The sequence below is a fragment of the Pseudophryne corroboree genome, chromosome 5 (genome assembly GCF_028390025.1).
Source record: "Pseudophryne corroboree isolate aPseCor3 chromosome 5, aPseCor3.hap2, whole genome shotgun sequence".
NCBI lineage: Eukaryota > Metazoa > Chordata > Amphibia > Anura > Myobatrachidae > Pseudophryne > Pseudophryne corroboree.
In genome coordinates this window covers 290136964-290160244 of record NC_086448.1, presented here as the reverse complement: position 1 = coordinate 290160244, position 23281 = coordinate 290136964, and positions in this window count along the sequence as shown.

The following is a 23281-nucleotide window of genomic DNA, read 5'->3' as shown; positions in this document are numbered from 1 at the left end:
TACGCTACTGCCGTTGCATTGTCCGAGTGGATCTGGACTGGTTTTCCTTGCAGAATGTCCTTTGCCTGAACCAGTGCCATGGGTATGGCCCGGAGTTCAAATAGGTTTATTGGCAGGCGACTTTCTTCCGTGGTCCATTGTCCCTGGAACCATAATCTTCCAGACACTGCTCACCAGCCCTGTTGACTGGCATCTGTTGTCAGGATCTCCCAATGTGATATTCAAAAGGGATTCCCCTTGTCTAGATGGGATGTCTGTAGCCACCAGGCTAATTACCTTTTTACCTTTACTGGAAGTATCATCATTTTGTTTCTTTATTGTCTGATATACTCCATTCCATCTGGTCAGAATCAGATGCTGTAGAGGTCTAGAGTGGAATTGTGCATATTCCACCATGTCGAATGTTGACACCATCAAACCCATCACTCGCATTGCTGCGTGAATTGATATGGTCTGACTGTAACAATTCCTGAGTCATTAACTGCACCTTGGATATATTTTCCCTGAGGTAAAAATATTTTCTGCAAACTTGAATCCAGTACAGCCCCCAAGTGAATCATCCGCTGTGACGGAATCGGAGACAATTTTGCCCAATTTATGAGCCATCCGTGTTTCTGTAGCCAAATTATTGTCTGTTGGAGATGGCTCAAAAACAATTCTTGGGATTGTGCCAGGATTAAAAGATCGTCGAGGTATGGAAAAATCCTTATCCCCTGCTTGCGGATATAAGCTGCCATAACCACCATAATCTTGGTAAATACTCTGGGGGCTGTGGCTAACCCAAAGGGTAAGGCCTGGAACTGAAAAAGTTGCTGGAGGATGGCGAACCTGAGGTAACACTGATGAGACAGTGCTATAGGCACATGCAGGTAAGCATCCTGTATATCCAGAGATACCATGTAATCCCCAGGTTCCATGGCCAAAATTATGGAGCGTAACGTCTCCATGTGGAACCTTGGGACCCAAATGTATTTGTTTAACATTTTGAGATTGAGAATTCGCCGGAATGATCCATTTGGATTCTGAACCAAAAATAGGTTGGAGTAAAAACCCTGCCCCCATTGGGTCGGGGGTACTGGAATAATTACCCCGGACTGAAGCAATTTCTGAACTGCCTCTTGTAGAGCTCTGGCCTTCGTCTCTATATGAGGCTGGTACAAAAAAAAAACCTTTGAGGAGACTGCTTCTTGAAAGGGAAAACATAACCCAGAGATACCACTTCTTGCACCCAAGCATCTGTTGTCGACTGCTGCCATATGTGTGCAAACTGAAGAAGTCTGCCCCCTACCTAGGGGTCCCCCAGGTGGAGGCCTGCACCATCGGGCTGATCGTTTCTGTTCTGATTTGGAAGCTGGCCCTCTGGTGGCCCATTGCTTCTTTGCTTTACCAGGCTTATTGTACTGGGTCTGTTTAGAATCATTTTTGCCTTTTTGTTTTACATTGCCACCGAAATGGCCGAAACCCCGAACTTAGGGTTATAACTGGCAGGAAACCTGACTTTCTTGGATTCGGCTTCTGACTCCAGAATATCTGTCAATTCCTTACCAAAAAGAATATTCCCAACAAAAGGCAAAGCTTCCAGAACCTTCTTGGATTCTGAATCAGCTTTCCATGTACGTAGCCAAATTGCTCTGCGAGCAGCTACCGTGAAGACTGACGCTTTGGAAGCAATTGTACCCATATCCATTGCTTCTAAGAATAGCGCAGCCTGTTTCGTATGAGCTATACGGGATTCCTGCTCCCTAGTAGGTGCTGAAAGCCCGTTTTCCAGTTCGTTAGCCCATTCAACTACCGCTTTTGCCATCCAGTCTGAGGCCATAGCTGGCCTTATGACTGCCCCTGACAGACAGAAGAGTGGATAGTTTTTTGAAAAACATATTTTCTCTGTGACATCATTTAATGATGTTGACGGTAACGGCAAAATATATTTCTCTGACGTCCTAGTGGATGCTGGGAACTCCGTAAGGACCATGGGGAATAGCGGCTCCGCAGGAGACTGGGCACAAAAAGTAAAAGCTTTAGACTAGCTGGTGTGCACTGGCTCCTCCCCCTATGACCCTCCTCCAAGCCTCAGTTAGATTTTTGTGCCCGAACGAGAAGGGTGCAAGCTAGGTGGCTCTCCTGAGCTGCTTAGAAGTAAAAGTTTAAATAGGTTTTTTATTTTCAGTGAGTCCTGCTGGCAACAGGCTCACTGCATCGTGGGACTAAGGGGAGAAGAAGCGAACTCACCTGACTGCAGAGTGGATTGGGCTTCTTGGCTACTGGACATTAGCTCCAGAGGGACGATCACAGGTTCAGCCTGGATGGGTCCCGGAGCCGCGCCGCCGGCCCCCTTACAGAGCCAGAAGAGCGAAGAGGTCCGGAGAAAGCGGCGGCAGAAGACGTTCCTGTCTTCAAATAAGGTAGCGCACAGCACTGCAGCTGTGCGCCATTGCTCTCAGCACACTTCACACTCCGGTCACTGAGGGTGCAGGGCGCTGGGGGGGAGCGCCCTGAGACGCAATATAAACGATATAAAAACCTTATATGGCTAAAAAAAATGCATCACATATAGCTCCTGGGCTATATGGATGCATTTATCCCCTGCCAGTTTCCTGAAAAAAGCGGGAGAAAAGGCCGCCGTGAAGGGGCGGAGCCTTTCTCCTCAGCACACAAGCGCCATTTTCTTTCACAGCTCCGCTGGAAGGACGTCTCCCTGACTCTCCCCTGCAGTCCTGCACTACAGAAACAGGGTAAAACAGAGAGGGGGGCACTATTGGCAGCTAATATATAAATACAGCAGCTATAACAGGGAGTAACACTTATATAAGGTTATCCCTGTATATATATAGCGCTCTGGTGTGTGCTGGCAAACTCTCCCTCTGTCTCCCCAAAGGGCTAGTGGGGTCCTGTCCTCTATCAGAGCATTCCCTGTGTGTGTGCTGGGTGTCGGTACGATTGTGTCGACATGTATGAGGAGGAAAATGATGTGGAAGCAGAGCAATTGCCTGTGTTAGTGATGTCACCCCCTAGGGAGTCGACACCTGACTGGATGGTAGTAATTAAAGAATTACGTGACTATGTCAGCACTTTGCAAAAAACTGGTGACGACATGAGACAGCCGACAAATCAATTAGTGCCTGTTCAGGCGTCTCAGACACCGTCAGGGGCGCTAAAACGCCCGTTACCTCAGATGGTCGACACAGACCCTGACACGGATACTGAATCCAGTGTCGACGATGACGAGACAAACGTAATGTCCAGTAGGGCCACACGTTACATGATCACGGCAATGAAGGAGGCATTGCACATTTCTGACACTACATGTACCACAAAAAAGGGTATTATGTGGGGTGTGAAAAAACTACCAGTGGTTTTTCCTGAGTCAGATGAATTAAATGAGGTGTGTGATAAAGCGTGGGTTTCCCCCGATAAAAAACTGCTGATTTCTAATAAATTATTGGCACTATACCCTTTCCCGCCAGAGGTTAGGGCACGTTGGGAAACACCCCCTAGGGTAGATAAGGCGCTCACACGCTTATCAAAACAAGTGGCGTTACCGTCTCCTGATACGGCCGCTCTCAAGGAACCAGCTGATAGAAGGCTGGAAAATATCTTAAAGGGTATATACACACATACTGGTGTTATATTGCGACCAGCGATCGCCTCAGCCTGGATGTGCAGCGCTGGAGTGGCTTGGTCGGATTCCCTGACTGAAAATATTGATACCCTGGATAGGGACAGTATATTATTAACCATAGAGCATTTAAAGGATGCATTACTATATATGCGAGATGCACAGAGGGATATTTGCACCCTGGCATCTAGAGTAAGTGCGATGTCCATTTCTGCCAGAAGAACGTTATGGACGCGACAGTGGTCAGGTGATGCGGATTCCAAACGACATATGGAAGTATTGCCGTATAAAGGGGAGGAGTTATTTGGGGTCGGTCTATCGGACCTGGTGGCCACAGCAATGGCTGGAAAATCCACCTTTTTACCCCAGGTCACCTCTCAGCAGAAAAAGACACCGTCTTTTCAAACCCAGTCCTTTCGTCCCTATAAGGGCAAGAGGGAAAAAGGCCGCTCGTTCCTGCCCCGGGGCAGAGGAAGGGGAAAAAGACTGCACCATGCAGCTTCTTCCCAGGAGCAGAAGTCCTCCCCCGCTTCTGCCAAGTCCTCAGCATGACGCTGGGGCTCTGCAAGCAGACTCGGGCACGGTGGGGGGCCGTCTCAAGAATTTCAGCGCGCAGTGGGCTCACTCGCAAGTGGACCCCTGGATCCGGCAGGTAGTATCACAGGGGTACAAATTGGAATTCGAGACGTCTCCCCCTCGCCGGTTCCTGAAGTCTGCTCTACCAACGTCTCCCTCCGACAGGGAGGCAGTATTGGATGCTATTCACAAGCTGTATTCCCAGCAGGTGATAATCAAGGTACCCCTCCTACAACAGGGAAAGGGGTATTATTCCACTCTGTTTGTGGTACCGAAGCCGGACGGCTCGGTGAGACCAATTTTAAATCTAAAATCTTTGAACACTTACATAAACAGGTTCAAATTCAAGATGGAGTCATTAAGAGCAGTGATAGCGAACCTGGAAGAAGGGGACTATATGGTATCTCTAGACATCAAGGATGCTTATCTCCATGTCCCAATCTACCCTTCTCACCAAGGGTACCTCAGGTTTGTGATACAAAACTGTCATTATCAGTTTCAGACGCTGCCGTTTGGATTGTCCACGGCACCACGGGTCTTTACCAAGGTAATGGCCGAAATGATGATTCTTCTTCGAAGAAAAGGCGTATTAATTATCCCTTACTTGGACGATCTCCTGATAAGGGCAAGATCCAGGGAACAGTTAGAGGTCGGAGTAGCACTATCTCAGGTAGTGCTACGTCAGCACGGGTGGATTCTAAATATCCCAAAATCACAGCTGATTCCGACAACACGTCTACTGTTCCTAGGGATGATTCTGGACACAGTCCAGAAAAAGGTGTTTCTCCCGGAGGAGAAGGCCAGGGAGTTATCCGAGCTAGTCAGGAACCTCCTAAAACCAGGACAAGTGTCAGTGCACGAGAGTCCTGGGAAAAATGGTGGCTTCTTACGAAGCGATTCCATTCGGAAGATTCCATGCAAGAACTTTTCAGTGGGATCTGCTGGACAAATGGTCTGGATCGCATCTTCAGATGCATCAACGGATAACCCTATCTCCAAGGACAAGGGTATCTCTCCTGTGGTGGTTACAGAAGGCTCATCTTCTAGAGGGCCGCAGATTCGGCATTCAGGATTGGATGCTGGTAACCACGGATGCCAGCCTGAGAGGCTGGGGAGCAGTCACACAGGGAAGAAATTTCCAGGGCTTGTGGTCAAGCATGGAAACGTCTCTTCACATAAATATCCTAGAGCTAAGGGCCATTTACAATGCCCTAAGTCAAGCAAGGCCTCTGCTTCAGGGTCAACCGGTATTGATCCAGTCGGACAACATCACGGCTGTCGCCCACGTAAACAGACAGGGCGGCACAAGAAGCAGGAGGGCAATGGCAGAAGCTGCAAGGATTCTCCGCTGGGCGGAAAATCATGTGATAGCACTGTCAGCAGTGTTCATTCCGGGAGTGGACAACTGGGAAGCAGACTTCCTCAGCAGACACGACCTCCACCCGGGGGAGTGGGGACTTCATCCAGAAGTCTTCCAAGTGATTGTAAACCGTTGGGAAAAACCAAAGGTGGACATGATGGCGTCCCGTCTCAACAAGAAACTGGACAGATATTGCGCCAGGTCAAGGGACCCTCAGGCAATAGCGGTGGACGCTCTGGTAACTCCGTGGGTGTTCCAGTCGGTATATGTGTTCCCTCCTCTTCCTCTCATACCAAAAGTACTGAGAATCATAAGAAGGAGAGGAGTAAGAACGATACTCGTGGCTCCGGATTGGCCAAGAAGAACTTGGTACCCGGAGCTGCAAGAGATGCTCACGGAGGACCCGTGGCCTCTACCTCTAAGGAAGGACCTGCTCCAGCAGGGACCTTGTCTGTTCCAAGACTTACCGCGGCTGCGTTTGACGGCATGGCGGTTGAACGCCGGATCCTGAAGGAAAAAGGCATTCCAGATGAAGTCATCCCTACCCTGATCAAGGCCAGGAAGGATGTAACTGCAAAACATTATCATCGCATTTGGCGAAAATATGTTGCGTGGTGTGAGGCCAAGAAGGCCCCTACGGAGGAATTTCAACTGGGTCGTTTCCTACATTTCCTGCAAGCAGGATTGTCTATGGGCCTAAAATTAGGATCCATTAAGGTTCAAATTTCGGCCCTGTCGATCTTCTTCCAGAAAGAACTGGCTTCAGTGCCTGAAGTTCAGACGTTTGTCAAAGGGGTACTGCATATACAGCCTCCTTTTGTGCCTCCAGTGGCACCTTGGGATCTCAATGTAGTTTTAGGGTTCCTAAAATCACATTGGTTTGAACCACTTGCCACAGTGGATTTGAAATATCTCACATGGAAAGTGGTAATGCTGTTGGCCCTGGCTTCAGCCAGGCGCGTATCAGAATTGGCGGCTTTATCCTATAAAAGCCCTTACCTGATATTTCATTCGGATAGGGCGGAATTGAGGACTCGTCCTCAATTTCTCCCTAAGGTGGTTTCAGCTTTTCACATGAATCAACCTATTGTGGTAACTGTGGCTACTAGGGACTTGGAGGACTCCAAGTTGCTGGACGTAGTCAGGGCCCTGAAAATATATGTTTCCAGGACGGCTGGAGTCAGAAAATCTGACTCGCTGTTTGTACTGTATGCACCCAACAAGCTGGGTGCTCCTGCTTCTAAGCAGACGATTGCTCGTTGGATTTGTAGTACAATTCAACTTGCACATTCTGTGGCAGGCCTGCCACAGCCAAAATCTGTAAAAGCCCATTCCACAAGGAAGGTGGGCTCATCTTGGGCGGCTGCCCGAGGGGTCTCGGCTTTACAACTTTGCCGAGCAGCTACTTGGTCAGGGGCAAACACGTTTGCTAAATTCTACAAATTTGATACCCTGGCTGAGGAGGACCTGGAGTTCTCTCATTCGGTGCTGCAGAGTCATCCGCACTCTCCCGCCCGTTTGGGAGCTTTGGTATAATCCCCATGGTCCTTACGGAGTTCCCAGCATCCACTAGGACGTCAGAGAAAATAAGAATTTACTTACCGATAATTCTATTTCTCGTAGTCCGTAGTGGATGCTGGGCGCCCATCCCAAGTGTGGATTGTCTGCAATACTTGTATATAGTTATTGTTACAAACAAATCGGGTTGTTTTATTGTTGGAAGCCATCTTTTCAGAGGCTCCTACGGTTATCATACTGTTAACTGGGTTCAGATCACGAGTTGTACGGTGTGATTGGTGTGGCTGGTATGAGTCTTACCCGGGATTCAAGATCCTTCCTTATTATGTACGCTCGTCCGGGCACAGTATCTTAACTGAGGCTTGGAGGAGGGTCATAGGGGGAGGAGCCAGTGCACACCAGCTAGTCTAAAGCTTTTACTTTTTGTGCCCAGTCTCCTGCGGAGCCGCTATTCCCCATGGTCCTTACGGAGTTCCCAGCATCCACTACGGACTACGAGAAATAGAATTATCGGTAAGTAAATTCTTATTTTTCGCACTAATCAAATGACGTGCGTATCTACCTTAGGAGGCACTTCTCTTTTTAAACAGTCTCCAGTTGGAAAAGGGTAATATAGAATTAAAAAAAAAATGGAATTCCTATTTCTTACTGGGTGTAGTCCAAGCTTCCTCCATAATTTCCGTCAGTTCTTCTGACCCTGGAAACTCAACCCTGTTTTTGGGACGTTTAAACACGGGTGCTTTAGTTTTTTATTATTGGTTCTGCTGAATCCTCTAGTTAGAATAGCCTTCATTGCTCCAATTAATTCGGCTATATCCTCTGAGCTGAAACCTTCTACCTGTTCTTCATATGGTGAAGTAGATTAAATGGAGTTATCCTCATCTGATGTATCATCCTGTATAGCCTGTGAATTTGATGATATATTTACCGTTTGTTTATCAGCTTGTTGATTTGTAGAAGCTGTTGGGGCTAAACCATAAGACGGGAGCTGCATGTATGGGTTAATAGTATACCCTTTTCCTGAGGTTGAAGCTGTAGGGACCAACCTGGCAGCTATACTGGATAAGGTTTGTGCAAACATAGCCCAAGGTGGATCTATTTGTCATTGAACAGGGATCTGCCTTGCAATCTGCTGAAATGCAAAACAATGTGCACATAACCCATGTGCCAGATGCTGAGCTGATAGCCCCACCTTACAGGATAAACATTTTTATGAGTGTTGGTGTTACTGTTAATGTAACCTCGTCACCTTTGCCGCTCTTAGATATGATAAATAATCAGCTTTACATAGTGTACTACACAATCTGTGACTGTAATCACTTTACTTGTATTAAAGTGATATCAATCTGACCCCAACCCAAGCACCAGCATTGAGGCTCAGAAGAGACACTGACTGCTAGTGTGGTTGCTGACTTTAATATATAACATGTGACTGACAAACATATAGTCATATGAGTATATTATCAAACTACGTACACATTTCAATTATGTAGGAGTACATTTACTGAATTCTGTTCTATACAGTTATTGTATTCAGACACATTTGCGAATAAAACCACAGTAATGTACACAGACTAATATGCAATAGGCACTAAAGTTAACTAATCATACAAAAGTAGATAGAAATTTAGTGCTGTATAACACTTACTCCGTCGAGTGGGATACAGGGAGACTCACCCCACTTCCAGGATCGATCAATATGTTCACAAAAGCTGAGTGGATCCAGACCCTACTAGTGTACACTGCCGCTCTGGTACTTTTTAGTGGACACAGACGCTCAGTGAAAACCAGTGCATGCAGACGCACATGTCTGCAACCCAATCTCTAGCGATAACACTTAGTGTACACAGACGCAGCGGCCTATGCTGCGACCGAGACCCCTCGTGGCAGCGTCTGAGACGGAAGTTAGGCAATCAGTTCATCGCGGGAGACGCACAAAAACTGGTCATGGACTGGGGGGGGGGCAACCAGGAGAGCATCTGACTCCCCACCGCTGACATCAACCTTAGGGATCGCAGCCTCAAACTAATTCTGGTGCCTACTGATCCCCAAGGCCTAGCGCTGGAGCACCCGTGGTGGCGGCGCGCTAGCTATTGTTTGGTAGTCTCCTCCCAAACAGTGCGTCTGTATCCGTATTCCCCTTCTAAGCGGAACCGATGCCTTACCTTCTCCCCGTGCTTCGGCCACAGCCTGGTAACGTCTGCTTGGACCTGCTAGTAATCCGACACAGACGCCCGTCGAGACAGCACTTGTACCGTGGGTAAGCGTTGTTGCGACCCGTCGGAGAGTTGTTGGAGCGACTCTTTCCAATATGCGTGTAAGACGCTGTTAAGATCACTCAAAACAATGTAGTAAGACTTTAAAAAATAAAAACAGCTTAGGGCTGCCAAACACAGCAGCTCTGTGACCATGGTCCGACTCCTGCCGTAGCAAACAAAAAACTGATTTGACTGAGCCAGTGAGCGGGGATATATGGACGAGCCCGTTGCATCCTGGGAGGCCTGAAAGCTTGTGATCGTTTGGGATATGATGGAGCGACAGCAGATTGGTACCAATGTTATCTTGTGGATAACCTGTGGACCCTGCCGAAGAAATCTTAAATAAAGCAACTTACAGGATCCAAAACAGCATGGATTTACTGGTGGGAGATCATACCAAACAAATCTGGTTTACTTTTTTAACTGATGAAAATAATAGATCAAGGGGGAGCTGTAGATGTAGCATATTTAGACTTTAGTAAGGCATTTGACATCGCAGACTGCTTAACCACTTAACTGACGATTTTTCCCTTCAACAGCGTTAACATTAAATAAAATACATTTTAAAAAACAAAGTTGAAAAAGTATTTTTTTTTAAATATCTAAACGTTATATTATGCACATCTGCAGAACGGATCTCCTTGTCAAAAACAGGGAGACGGTGGGATGGCGCAGTTGCATGAAATCTGACCATGCCAGTTAAGTGAACTTGAAAGCATGGGGGTGGATTATAAAACAGTTAAATGGATAAGAACCTGGTTGCAGGATAGGAAACAATCTAAGGAGGAAAATGTTACCAGTGGAGTACCCCAGGGATCTGTTCTTGGACCAGTTCTCTTTAATATTTTTGTTGGTGACATTGTATCATCTGTAAAAAGGCATACTTTCTCTTTAATACCATTTTACAAAGATTTGCAACAGGGTAGACACACCGGGAGGGGTAAAACAAATGATTGATGACTTAGCTAGGCTTGAGAAATGGTCAAGAACGTGGCAAGTACAGTTTAATGCTAAAAAAAAATAAATGCTAAATCATGCACTTGGGTCTCAAAATCCCAAAGGCTAAATATAGTTTCTCTTACGTCCTAGCGGATGCTGGGTACATTAGTACCATGGGGTATAGACGGGTCCCTTTGGAGCCATGGGCACTTTAAGATTTCAATAGTGTAGGCTGTCTCCTCCCTCTATGCCCCTCCTACCAGACTCAGTTTAGAAAATGTGCCTGGTGGAGCCTGTCACAGCTAGGGGACCTCCTAGGAGTTTTCTTATACTCCTTTTCCACTAGCTGTTTTTACCCGTGTTTTTGCACGGGGGCGCGCATCGACACGGGTTTTTAGTAGGTGGAAACGGGTCAACACGGGTTGAGTGACCCGGGAATCCTACCTGGCTATTTACCTGGGTAGAACACGGTAATGACACGGATAACGGTGCAGTGGAAACGGTCATTACACGTGTTTTCAGACCCGAGTAACGCTCTAAGATGCTGATTGGTGCTTCTGGGGCACTGGAAGATGATGTCATCCCTGGGAGACACGCTGGGCACATGCAGGCACCGCAGCAGCAAACAAACGCGGATGCACATCAATTGCAGCAGCTACAACACTACGCTGGGCACATGCAGGCATTGAGGCAGCTTGCAAACAAAACACTCTGAAGTCACGCTGGGTACATACAGATATTTTTATTGCAGCAGCTTCCAAACAAACAGACAATATACAGCAGCAGAAGCTCCAGCACAGCAACATGGCTAGCCATACCTGGTCAGACACAGAGATCAAAGAGCTGCTTAGTATTCGGGGAGAGGAAGAAATTAGAAGGCAGGTGACTGGAACAGTTAAGGATGCTATCGTCTACAAGAACATATCCCTTATGCTGGCAGAAAGGGGCATCCAAAAAACCCAGCAACAAGTCGTTAACAAATTGAAGGCACTACGCAGACAATTCACCAAAGTACACGACCATAACCGCAAGAAAAGTGGTGCTGGGCGTATGGAATGGGCATATTATAACCTATGTTATAGTGTCTTCGGCAAAACTGCGATAACAAATCCCATAGCACTATCGTCATCCAGCTCTGCCAGTCGCCAGATGTCAGTCGACGAGGACTGTGACGAAACACAGCACAGCCTTCCCAGCTCACAATGCAGCCTATCATCCCCGCTGCTTATATCGGACAGCAGTTTCGAAGACTCGACCGTCAATGTTGATTCCATCAGTGCCACTATTGAGGACGTACCACAGTCTCAGGCGGAGACGTCGCAACCCCCCAAGACCACGACTTTGCGCTCAAATAGTAAGTATTACCATTACAAATACAGTTGCAGCAGTCCCTATACAAAATCTATGTAAAGGCATGGTAATGTTGCAGAGTATAGCTAGTGTGCAGGTGGGAGAAGGCCACAAACACGTATATGCTACCACTGCTATTTTTATATTGTTGCTTACATTCTGTTTCATCCCCTTCACAGTCTACAACGTTCCACAGCGGAAAAAGAAACTGAACAAAACAGAACAAACGGTCAGAGCAATGAAGTCCATTATCGTGGATCACCTGCGTGAGGCGGATAGTGAGCTCAATGCCCAGAAAGATGCACGGCTTGAGAGATTTCTTGCGTCAGAAAAAGAAATGCATCAAACTTTTATGAGGCAGTTAATGACCATGCATGATATGCAGATTAGAGATGAGCGGGTTCGGTTTCTCTGAATCCGAACCCGCCAGAACTTCATGTTTTTTTTCACGGGTCCGAGCGACTCGGATCTTCCCGCCTTGCTCGGTTAACCCGAGCGCGCCCGAACGTCATCATGACGCTGTCGGATTCTCGCGAGGCTCGGATTCTATCGCGAGACTCGGATTCTATATAAGGAGCCGCGCGTCGCCGCCATTTTCACACGTGCATTGAGATTGATAGGGAGAGGACGTGGCTGGCGTCCTCTCCGTTTAGAATTAGAATAGATTAGAGAGACACTTGATTTACTAATTTTGGGGAGCATTAGGAGTACTCAGTAGTGTACAGTGCAGAGTTTTGCTGATAGTGACCAGTGACCACCACTTTTATTTATAATCCGTTCTCTGCCTGAAAAAAGCGATACACAGCACACAGTGACTCAGTCACATACCATATCTGTGTGCACTGCTCAGGCTCAGGCCAGTGTGCTGCATCATCTATTATCTATCTATATATAATATTATATATATCTGTCTGACTGCTCAGCTCACACAGCTTATAATTGTGGGGGAGACTGGGGAGCACTACTGCAGTGCCAGTTATAGGTTATAGCAGGAGCCAGGAGTACATAATATATTATATAGTGAGTGACCACCAGACACACAGTGCAGTTTATTTAATATATCCGTTCTCTGCCTGAAAAAAGCGATACACACAGTGACTCAGTCAGTCACATACCATATCTGTGTGCACTGCTCAGGCTCAGGCCAGTGTGCTGCATCATCTATATATATTATATATCTGTCTGACTGCTCAGCTCACACAGCTTATAATTGTGGGGGAGACTGGGGAGCACTACTGCAGTGCCAGTTATAGGTTATAGCAGGAGCCAGGAGTACATAATATTATATTAAAATTAAACAGTGCACACTTTTGCTGCAGGAGTGCCACTGCCAGTGTGACTAGTGACCAGTGACCTGACCACCAGTATATAATATTAGTAGTATACTATCTCTTTATCAACCAGTCTATATTAGCAGCAGACACAGTACAGTGCGGTAGTTCACGGCTGTGGCTACCTCTGTGTCGGCACTCGGCAGCCCGTCCATAATTGTATATACCACCTAACCGTGGTTTTTTTTTCTTTCTTTATACATACATACTAGTTACGAGTATACTATCTCTTTATCAACCAGTCTATATATTAGCAGCAGACACAGTACAGTGCGGTAGTTCACGGCTGTGGCTACCTCTGTGTCGGCACTCGGCAGCCCGTCCATAATTGTATATACCACCTAACCGTGGTTTTTTTTTTCTTTCTTTATACATACATACTAGTTACGAGTATACTATCTCTTTATCAACCAGTCTATATATTAGCAGCAGACACAGTACAGTGCGGTAGTTCACGGCTGTGGCTACCTCTGTGTCGGCACTCGGCAGCCCGTCCATAATTGTATATACCACCTAACCGTGGTTTTTTTTTCTTTCTTTATACATACATACTAGTTACGAGTATACTATCTCTTTATCAACCAGTCTATATATTAGCAGCAGACACAGTACAGTGCGGTAGTTCACGGCTGTTGGCTACCTCTGTGTCGGCACTCGGCAGCCCGTCCATAATTGTATATACCACCTAACCGTGTTTTTTTTTTCTTTCTTTATACATACATACTAGTTACGAGTATACTATCTCTTTATCAACCAGTCTATATATTAGCAGCAGACACAGTACAGTGCGGTAGTTCACGGCTGTGGCTACCTCTGTGTCGGCACTCGGCAGCCCGTCCATAATTGTATACTAGTATCCAATCCATCCATCTCCATTGTTTACCTGAGGTGCCTTTTAGTTGTGCCTATTAAAATATGGAGAACAAAAATGCCACTCCTAGATGGGCCCGGTGTTTGTGTCGGCCACTAGGGTCGCTAATCTTACTCACACAGCTACCTCATTGCGCCTCTTTTTTTCTTTGCGTCATGTGCTGTTTGGGGAGGGTTTTTTGGAAGGGACATCCTGCGTGACACTGCAGTGCCACTCCTAGATGGGCCCGGTGTTTGTGTCGGCCACTAGGGTCGCTAATCTTACTCACACAGCTACCTCATTGCGCCTCTTTTTTTCTTTGCGTCATGTGCTGTTTGGGGAGGGTTTTTTGGAAGGGACATCCTGCGTGACACTGCAGTGCCACTCCTAGATGGGCCCGGTGTTTGTGTCGGCCACTAGGGTCGCTAATCTTACTCACACAGCTACCTCATTGCGCCTCTTTTTTTCTTTGCGTCATGTGCTGTTTGGGGAGGGTTTTTTGGAAGGGACATCCTGCGTGACACTGCAGTGCCACTCCTAGATGGGCCCGGTGTTTGTGTCGGCCACTAGGGTCGCTTATCTTACTCACACAGCGACCTCGGTGCAAATTTTAGGACTAAAAATAATATTGTGAGGTGTGAGGTATTCAGAATAGACTGAAAATGAGTGTAAATTATGGTTTTTGAGGTTAATAATACTTTGGGATCAAAATGACCCCCAAATTCTATGATTTAAGCTGTTTTTTAGTGTTTTTTGAAAAAAACACCCGAATCCAAAACACACCCGAATCCGACAAAAAAAATTCGGTGAGGTTTTGCCAAAACGCGTTCGAACCCAAAACACGGCCGCGGAACCGAACCCAAAACCAAAACACAAAACCCGAAAAATTTCAGGCGCTCATCTCTAACATTGCAGATTACTTTTTTAACGCACGTTTGCACGTACCATAGGGAATACCACACAAGCACAACAGCAAGACACAGCCTACCCACAGCACCCATATGGTCCATACAACTATGAGCCTCCCTCAAATCCCCCAACACAAATCCCGCAATCCTCAGAATATCGGGTATATAGACAACTGCCTTAGAGCAGTGGGTGATAAAACAATGTTTGTGTTTTAAGGTTCTGTTTGCACTGTATCCTCAACCCTGATACCTACAAATACAAACATTATTTTGATTTTACAGAGTGCCCTGTTGGCACTTTAAACTTTTATATTGTTACCTCAGAAAATGGGCAGTGGGATCCAGATATTGGGGCTACCTTTTATATTGTTACCTCAGAAAATGTGGGCAGTGTGATCCAAATATTGGGGGTACCCCGATACCTGCCAAACCAAACATTAGGTTTTGTTTTTTACAGAGTGCCCTGTTTGCACTTTACTCTTTTATACTGTTACCTCAGGGCAGGTGTCTTCACCATGTGGCCCTCTAGCTGTTGTGGAAATACATAGCAACACATGCTGGTACATGTTGTTCCACAACAGCTGGAGGGACACATGTTGAAGACCCCTTGCGTTATGTGGAATTTTACAGTGTCATGTTTGCACTTAAATATTGTATATTGTTACCTCAGAAAATGTGTGCCAACTGTTTAAAAGAAAACATATAATAACATAAAAATTTGGTTCAAAAGTTATAATTGAAAAACAAAATAAACAAAAATTTTTTGCACACAAAAACTTGTCTGTCTTCTCTACCTCAACATTGTTTGAAGATTAGCTGCAATTGTGGCCCTTATGCACTCGCTGGCAGTGTCATGCCCCCACACCAAGCCTGGTGCATCATGTACAGTGATCCCGCCCCATGATCATGTACATTCCACTCGGGGAGAAAGTTTTCCATTTGAATCTCACATATGTTATGGAGAATGCAGCAGGCTGCTACTATATCTGGCATTATTTTCAAGTCCACATCATTCCTCTTCATGAGGCAGCGCCAGCGTCCTTTTAAACGCCCAAACGCATTCTCCACTGCCATACGGGCCGAACTTAGGGCATGGGTATATGATGTCTGTTCGGGGGATAAGTGAACATGCTGGGTGTAGCCCTTCATTAGCCAGCGCTGTAATGGGTATGCTGCATCACCAATGAGGTGGACCGGGATGTCCACACCATGTACGATCACCGATTTCTGTTAATAAAACATTAATATTATTACAGGGGTAAAACTTGACTATTGGTTTATGGGCGAACATTAGTTTAAGTAGTAAATAATCTTACCTCTCGAGGGAAAAGCCATCCACCAAGCTTGTCCTCAGCAATACTGTAAAGATCAGAGTTGGCGAGAACCCTTGCATCATGTGACCGTCCGGGCCACCCTACGAAGACATCTGTGAAACTAAAAATAAAGGTTTATGCATTATCATAAAACAGGCCAAGCCTATTTCAAACACATTAGTGAAACAGTGCTTACCAGTATTTGTGGTCCACTACAGCTTGCAGAACAATGGAATGCCAACTCTTACGATTGTAATAGTCTGCTGGGTTGTCACGGGGGGCGATGAGGTGGATGTGGGTCCCATCTATGGCACCACCACACTGTGGGTAGCCACGCTTCTTAAACCCTTTTATAGTCGCATCTAGCCGCTGTCCTTGTGGCAAAGAAATAAAGCGATGGTACATGGTATCCAGCAATGCCCGCGTGACCTGGTAGACAATCTTGCAGACCGTGCCAATCCCTACTCCAAATAAACTGGAAACTGTGCGATACTCTCCAGGGGTAGCATACCACCAGAGAGCAATCGCTAATCTCCTGGCTGGCTCAATGGGCTTCCGGAACCTGGTGGTCTGCATGGTTATTGCGGGGGACAGTAGTTCCAAAACATACTCGAATGTAGCGCGAGACATCCTTAAGTTTTCCATCCACTGCTCCTCCTGATATGCTAGAATGGTCTGCATGAATGCTTCTCCATGTCTGCGATCTCTCACCCACATTCTTCGGCTTGGTGTAGAGTTCATTGTTAAGAGAGAAATAACAGTGGATGATATACGCGCTCTCCTCCTTTTCAAATATTTGCGTCGATAGGTAGCCCTCTCTGCAAAGAATTGAGCTCTCCTTCTCCAGCTCTGCAGTAGGTAGCACAAGGTGAAAAGCTGCATCAAGCTGTCTGTTTGCAGTTTACTGCTGCTTATTTCTGCTACAGTCTGCGACTCCATGCTAGACACAGCTACTGCACCGGCGTCCATTGCTGCAATGCTGTGAGCAGGCCCCACCCCTCCCTTTTGGTCCTTTTGATGACATCATCTTGATGAGACAGTAAAAAGTCCATTTGTGATGACAGCAATAGGCTTTCTCTAACGTCCTAAGTGGATGCTGGGGACTCCGTCAGGACCATGGGGAATAGCGGCTCCGCAGGAGACAGGGCACAAAAATAAAGCCTTAGGATCAGGTGGTGTGCACTGGCTCCTCCCCCTATGACCCTCCTCCAAGCCTCAGTTAGGTTTTTGTGCCCGTCCGAGCAGGGTGCAATCTAGGTGGCTCTCTTAAAGAGCTGCTTAGAAAAAGTTTTTTAGGTTTTTTATTTTCAGTGAGTCCTGCTGGCAACAGGCTCACTGCATCGAGGGACTTAGGGGAGAGAATTTCAACTCACCTGCGTGCAGGATGGATTGGATTCTTAGGCTACTGGACACCATTAGCTCCAGAGGGAGTCGGAACACAGGTCTCACCCTGGGGTTCGTCCCGGAGCCGCGCCGCCGACCCCCCTTACAAATGCTGAAGATTGAAGGTCCGGAAACAGGCGGCAGAAGGCTCTTCAGTCTTCATGAAGGTAGCGCACAGCACTGCAGCTGTGCGCCATTGTTGTCACACACTTCACACCAAGCGGTCACGGAGGGTGCAGGGCGCTGCTGGGGGCGCCCTGGGCAGCAATATTTTATTACCTTAAGGCAAAAGAATACATCACATATAGCCATTAAGGCTATATGTATGTATTTAACCCATGCCAATTATCTAAATCCACGGGAGGAAAGCCCGCCGAAATAGGGGGCGGGGCTTATTCTCCTCAGCACACAGCGCCATTTTCCTGCTCAGCTCCGCTGTGAGGAAGGCTCCCAGGACTCTCCCCTGCACTGCACTACAGAAACAGGGTAAAACAGAGAGGGGGGGCATTTTTTGGCGATATACTGGATATATTTAAGCTGCTATAAGGAACAACACTTATATAAGGTTGTTCCCATATATATTATAGCGCTTGGGTGTGTGCTGGCAAACTCTCCCTCTGTCTCCCCAAAGGGCTAGTGGGGTCCTGTCTTCGATAAGAGCATTCCCTGTGTGTCTGCTGTGTGTCGGTACGTGTGTGTCGACATGTATAAGGACGATGTTGGCGTGGAGGCAGAGCAATTGCCGATAATGGTGATGTCACCCCCCAGGGAGTCGACACCGGAATGGATGGCTTTGTTTATGGAATTACGTGATAATGTCAGCACATTACAAAAATCAGTTGACGACATGAGACGGCCGGCAAACCAGTTAGTACCTGCCCAGGCGTCTCAGACACCGTCAGGGGCTGTAAAGCGCCCTTTACCTCAGTCGGTCGACACAGACCCAGACACAGACACTGAATCTAGTGTCGACGGTGATGAAACAAACGTATTTTCAAGTAGGGCCACACGTTATATGATCACGGCAATGAAGGAGGCTTTGCATATCTCTGATGCTGCAAGTACCACAAAAAGGGGTATTATGTGGGGGGTGAAAAAACTACCTGTAGTTTTTCCTGAATCAGAGGAATTAAATGATGTATGTGATGAAGCGTGGTTTAACCCAGATAGAAAAATGCTAATTTCAAAAAAGTTATTAGCATTATACCCTTTCCCGCCAGAGGTTAGGGCGCGCTGGGAAACACCCCCTAGGGTGGATAAGGCGCTCACACGCTTATCAAAACAAGTGGCGTTACCGTCTCCGGATACGGCCGCCCTCAAGGATCCAGCAGATAGGAGACTGGAAACTACCCTAAAAAGTATATACACACATACTGGTGTTATACTGCGACCGGCCATCGCCTCAGCCTGGATGTGCAGTGCTGGGGTCGTCTGGTTGGATTCCCTGACTGAAAATATTGATACCCTGGATAGGGACAGTATTTTATTGACTATAGAGCAATTAAAGGATGCTTTCCTTTATATGCGAGATGCGCAGAGAGATATTTGCACTCTGGCATCGAGAGTAAATGCGATGTCCATATCTGCCAGAAGGAGTTTATGGACGCGACAGTGGTCAGGTGATGCGGATTCCAAACGACATATGGAAGTATTGCCGTATAAAGGGGAGGAATTATTTGGCGTTGGTCTATCGGATCTGGTGGCCACGGCAACTGCCGGAAAATCCACCTTTTTACCTCAGACCCCCTCCCAACAGAAAAAGACACCGTCTTTTCAGCCGCAGTCCTTTCGGTCCTATAAGAACAAGCGGACAAAAGGACAGTCATATCTGCCTAGGGGCAGAGGAAGGGGTAAGAGAGGGCAGCAAGCAGCCCCTGCCCAGGAACAGAAGCCCTCCCAGGGTTCTGCAAAGCCCTCAGCATGACGCTGGGGCCTTACAAGCGGACTCAGGAACGGTGGGGGGTCGACTCAAGAATTTCAGCGCACAGTGGGCTTGCTCACAGGTGGACCCCTGGATTCTGCAGGTAGTATCTCAGGGTTACAGGTTGGAATTCGAGAAGTCTCCCCCTCGCCGGTTCCTAAAGTCTGCTTTGCCAACGTCTCCCTCAGACAGGGCGACGGTATTGGAAGCCATTCACAAGCTGTTTGCTCAGCAGGTGATAGTCAAGGTACCCCTCCTACAACAGGGAAAGGGGTATTACTCCACGCTATATTGTGGTACCAAAGCCGGACGGCTCGGTAAGACCTATTCTAAATCTGAAATCTTTGAACCTGTACATACAAAAATTCAAGTTCAAGATGGAGTCACTCAGAGCAGTGATAGCGAATCTGGAAGAAGGGGACTTTATGGTGTCCCTGGACATAAAGGATGCTTACCTGCATGTCCCAATTTGCCCTTCACATCAAGGGTACCTCAGGTTCGTGGTGCAAAACTGTCATTATCAGTTTCAGACGCTGCCATTTGGATTGTCCACGGCACCTCGGGTCTTTACCAAGGTAATGGCCGAAATGATGATTCTTCTGCGAAGAAGAGGCGTATTAATTATCCCTTACTTGGACGATCTCCTGATAAGGGCAAGGTCCAGAGAACAGCTGGAGGACGGAGTAGCACTAACCCAAGTAGTGCTGCAACAACACGGGTGGATTCTGAATTTTCCAAAATCTCAGTTGACCCCGACAACACGTCTGCTGTTCCTGGGAATGATTCTGGACACGGTTCAGAAAAAGGTGTTTCTTCCGGAGGAGAAAGCCAGGGAGTTATCCGAACTTGTCAGGAACCTCCTAAAACCAGGGACAGTGTCTGTACATCAATGCACAAGAGTCCTGGGAAAGATGGTGGCTTCTTACGAAGCGATTCCATTCGGCAGATTCCACGCACGAACTTTTCAGTGGGATCTGCTGGACAAATGGTCCGGATCGCATCTGCAGATGCATCAGCGGATAACCTTATCGCCACGGACAAGGGTGTCTCTTCTGTGGTGGTTGCAGAGTGCTCATCTGTTAGAGGGCCGCAGATTCGGCATACAGGACTGGGTCCTGGTGACCACGGATGCCAGTCTGAGAGGCTGGGGAGCGGTCACACAAGGAAGAAACTTCCAGGGAGTATGGTCAAGCCTGGAGATGTCTCTTCACATAAATATACTGGAGCTAAGAGCGATTTACAATGCTCTAAGTCTGGCAAAACCCCTGCTTCAGGGTCAGCCGGTGTTGATCCAGTCGGACAACATCACGGCAGTCGCCCACGTAAACAGACAGGGCGGCACAAGAAGCAGGACAGCAATGGCAGAAGCTGCAAGGATTCTTCGCTGGGCGGAAGATCATGTGATAGCACTGTCAGCAGTATTCATTCCGGGAGTGGACAACTGGGAAGCAGACTTCCTCAGCAGACACGATCTACACCCGGGAGAGTGGGGACTTCATCCAGAAGTCTTCCACATGATTGTGAACCGTTGGGAAAAACCAATGGTGGATATGATGGCGTCCCGCCTCAACAAAAAACTGGACAGGTATTGCGCCAGGTCAAGAGATCCTCAGGCAATAGCTGTGGACGCTCTGGTAACACCGTGGGTGTTCCAGTCAGTGTATGTGTTCCCTCCTCTGCCTCTCATACCAAAAGTACTGAGAATTATACGGCAGAAGGGAGTAAGAACGATACTAGTGGCTCCGGATTGGCCAAGAAGAACTTGGTACCCGGAACTTCAAGAGATGCTCACGGAGGATCCGTGGCCTCTACCTCTAAGACGGGACCTGCTTCAGCAGGGACCGTGTCTATTCCAAGACTTACCGCGGCTGCGTTTGACGGCATGGCGGTTGAACGCCGAATTCTAAAGGAAAAAGGCATTCCGGAAGAGGTCATTCCTACACTGGTAAAAGCCAGGAAGGAGGTGACTGCACAACATTATCACCGCATTTGGAGAAAATATGTTGCGTGGTGTGAGGCCAGGAAGGCCCCCACGGAGGAATTTCAACTGGGTCGATTCCTACATTTCCTGCAAACAGGATTGTCTATGGGCCTCAAATTGGGGTCCATTAAGGTTCAAATTTCGGCCCTGTCGATTTTCTTCCAGAAAGAATTGGCTTCAGTTCCTGAAGTCCAGACCTTTGTAAAAGGAGTACTACATATACAGCCCCCGGTTGTGCCCCTAGTGGCACCGTGGGATCTTAATGTAGTCTTGGATTTTCTCAAATCCCATTGGTTTGAGCCGCTCAAATCGGTGGAGCTGAAGTATCTCACATGGAAAGTAACCATGCTACTGGCCCTGGCTTCAGCCAGGAGAGTATCAGAATTGGCGGCTTTATCATATAAGAGCCCATATCTGATTTTCCATACGGACAGGGCAGAACTGCGGACGCGTCCTCATTTTCTGCCTAAGGTGGTGTCAGCGTTTCACCTGAACCAGCCTATTGTGGTGCCTGCGGCTACTAACAAGTTGGAGGATTCCAAGTTGTTGGACGTGGTCCGGGCATTGAAAATATATATTTCAAGAACGGCGGGAGTCAGAAAGTCTGACTCACTGCTTATATTGTATGCACCCAACAAGATGGGTGCTCCTGCTTCTAAGCAGACGATTGCTCGTTGGATTTGTAGCACAATTCAACTTGCACATTCTGTGGCAGGCTTGCCACAACCTAAATCTGTCAAGGCCCATTCCACAAGGAAAGTGGGCTCATCCTGGGCGGCTGCCCGGGGAGTCTCGGCATTACAACTCTGCCGAGCTGCTACTTGGTCAGGGGCAAATACGTTTGCAAAATTCTACAAATTTGATACCCTGGCTGAGGAGGACCTTGAGTTCTCTCATTCGGTGCTGCAGAGTCATCCGCACTCTCCCGCCCGTTTGGGAGCTTTGGTATAATCCCCATGGTCCTGACGGAGTCCCCAGCATCCACTTAGGACGTTAGAGAAAATAAGAATTTACTTACCGATAATTCTATTTCTCGTAGTCCGTAGTGGATGCTGGGCGCCCATCCCAAGTGCGGATTGTCTGCAATACTTGTACATAGTTATTGTTACAAAAAAAAAATCGGGTTGTTATTTGTTGTGAGCCGTCTGTTCAGAGGCTCCTACGTTTGTCATACTGTTAACTGGGTTCAGATCACAAGTTATACGGTGTGATTGGTGTGGCTGGTATGAGTCTTACCCGGGGTTCAATATCCTTCCTTATTGTGTACGCTCGTCCGGGCACAGTGTCCTAACTGAGGCTTGGAGGAGGGTCATAGGGGGAGGAGCCAGTGCACACCACCTGATCCTAAGGCTTTATTTTTGTGCCCTGTCTCCTGCGGAGCCGCTATTCCCCATGGTCCTGACGGAGTCCCCAGCATCCACTACGGACTACGAGAAATAGAATTATCGGTAAGTAAATTCTTATTTTTATAGAGCTTACCCGGGTTAGGTGGAAACAGATCAGACACGGGAATAACCCGTGTCGAAGTGTAGTGGAAACGGGGTGGCCGACACGGGTTGTAGCCGTGTTAAACATCCCGGATCGGACACGGTACTTAGGTGGAAAAGGGGTATTAGTTTTTTTGTTTTAATAGAGTTATTAGGATACAGGGAGGCTGCTGGCAACAGCCTCCCTTCTTTGTGGGACTTGGGGGGGGGGGGGGGGGAGAGGAGTAGGAACCAACTCTTGAAGGTAATGGTTCTCTATCTCCGCTGACAGGACACTGAGCTCCTGAGGGTGCTGATCGCAAGCCCACGAGGCGACTGCTCACTCCCGAAGCACGACCGCTACCCCATAACAGAGCCAGAAGAAAGAAGAGTGGTGAGTACAGCGCCGGCGGCCCGGTTAGCGGGTCGTCAGTGGGAATGGCGGCACACTGCGCTCCAATGCAGGCTCGGCAACACATGCTGTGAGCACTTGAGGGGCGTCCTGAGCCAG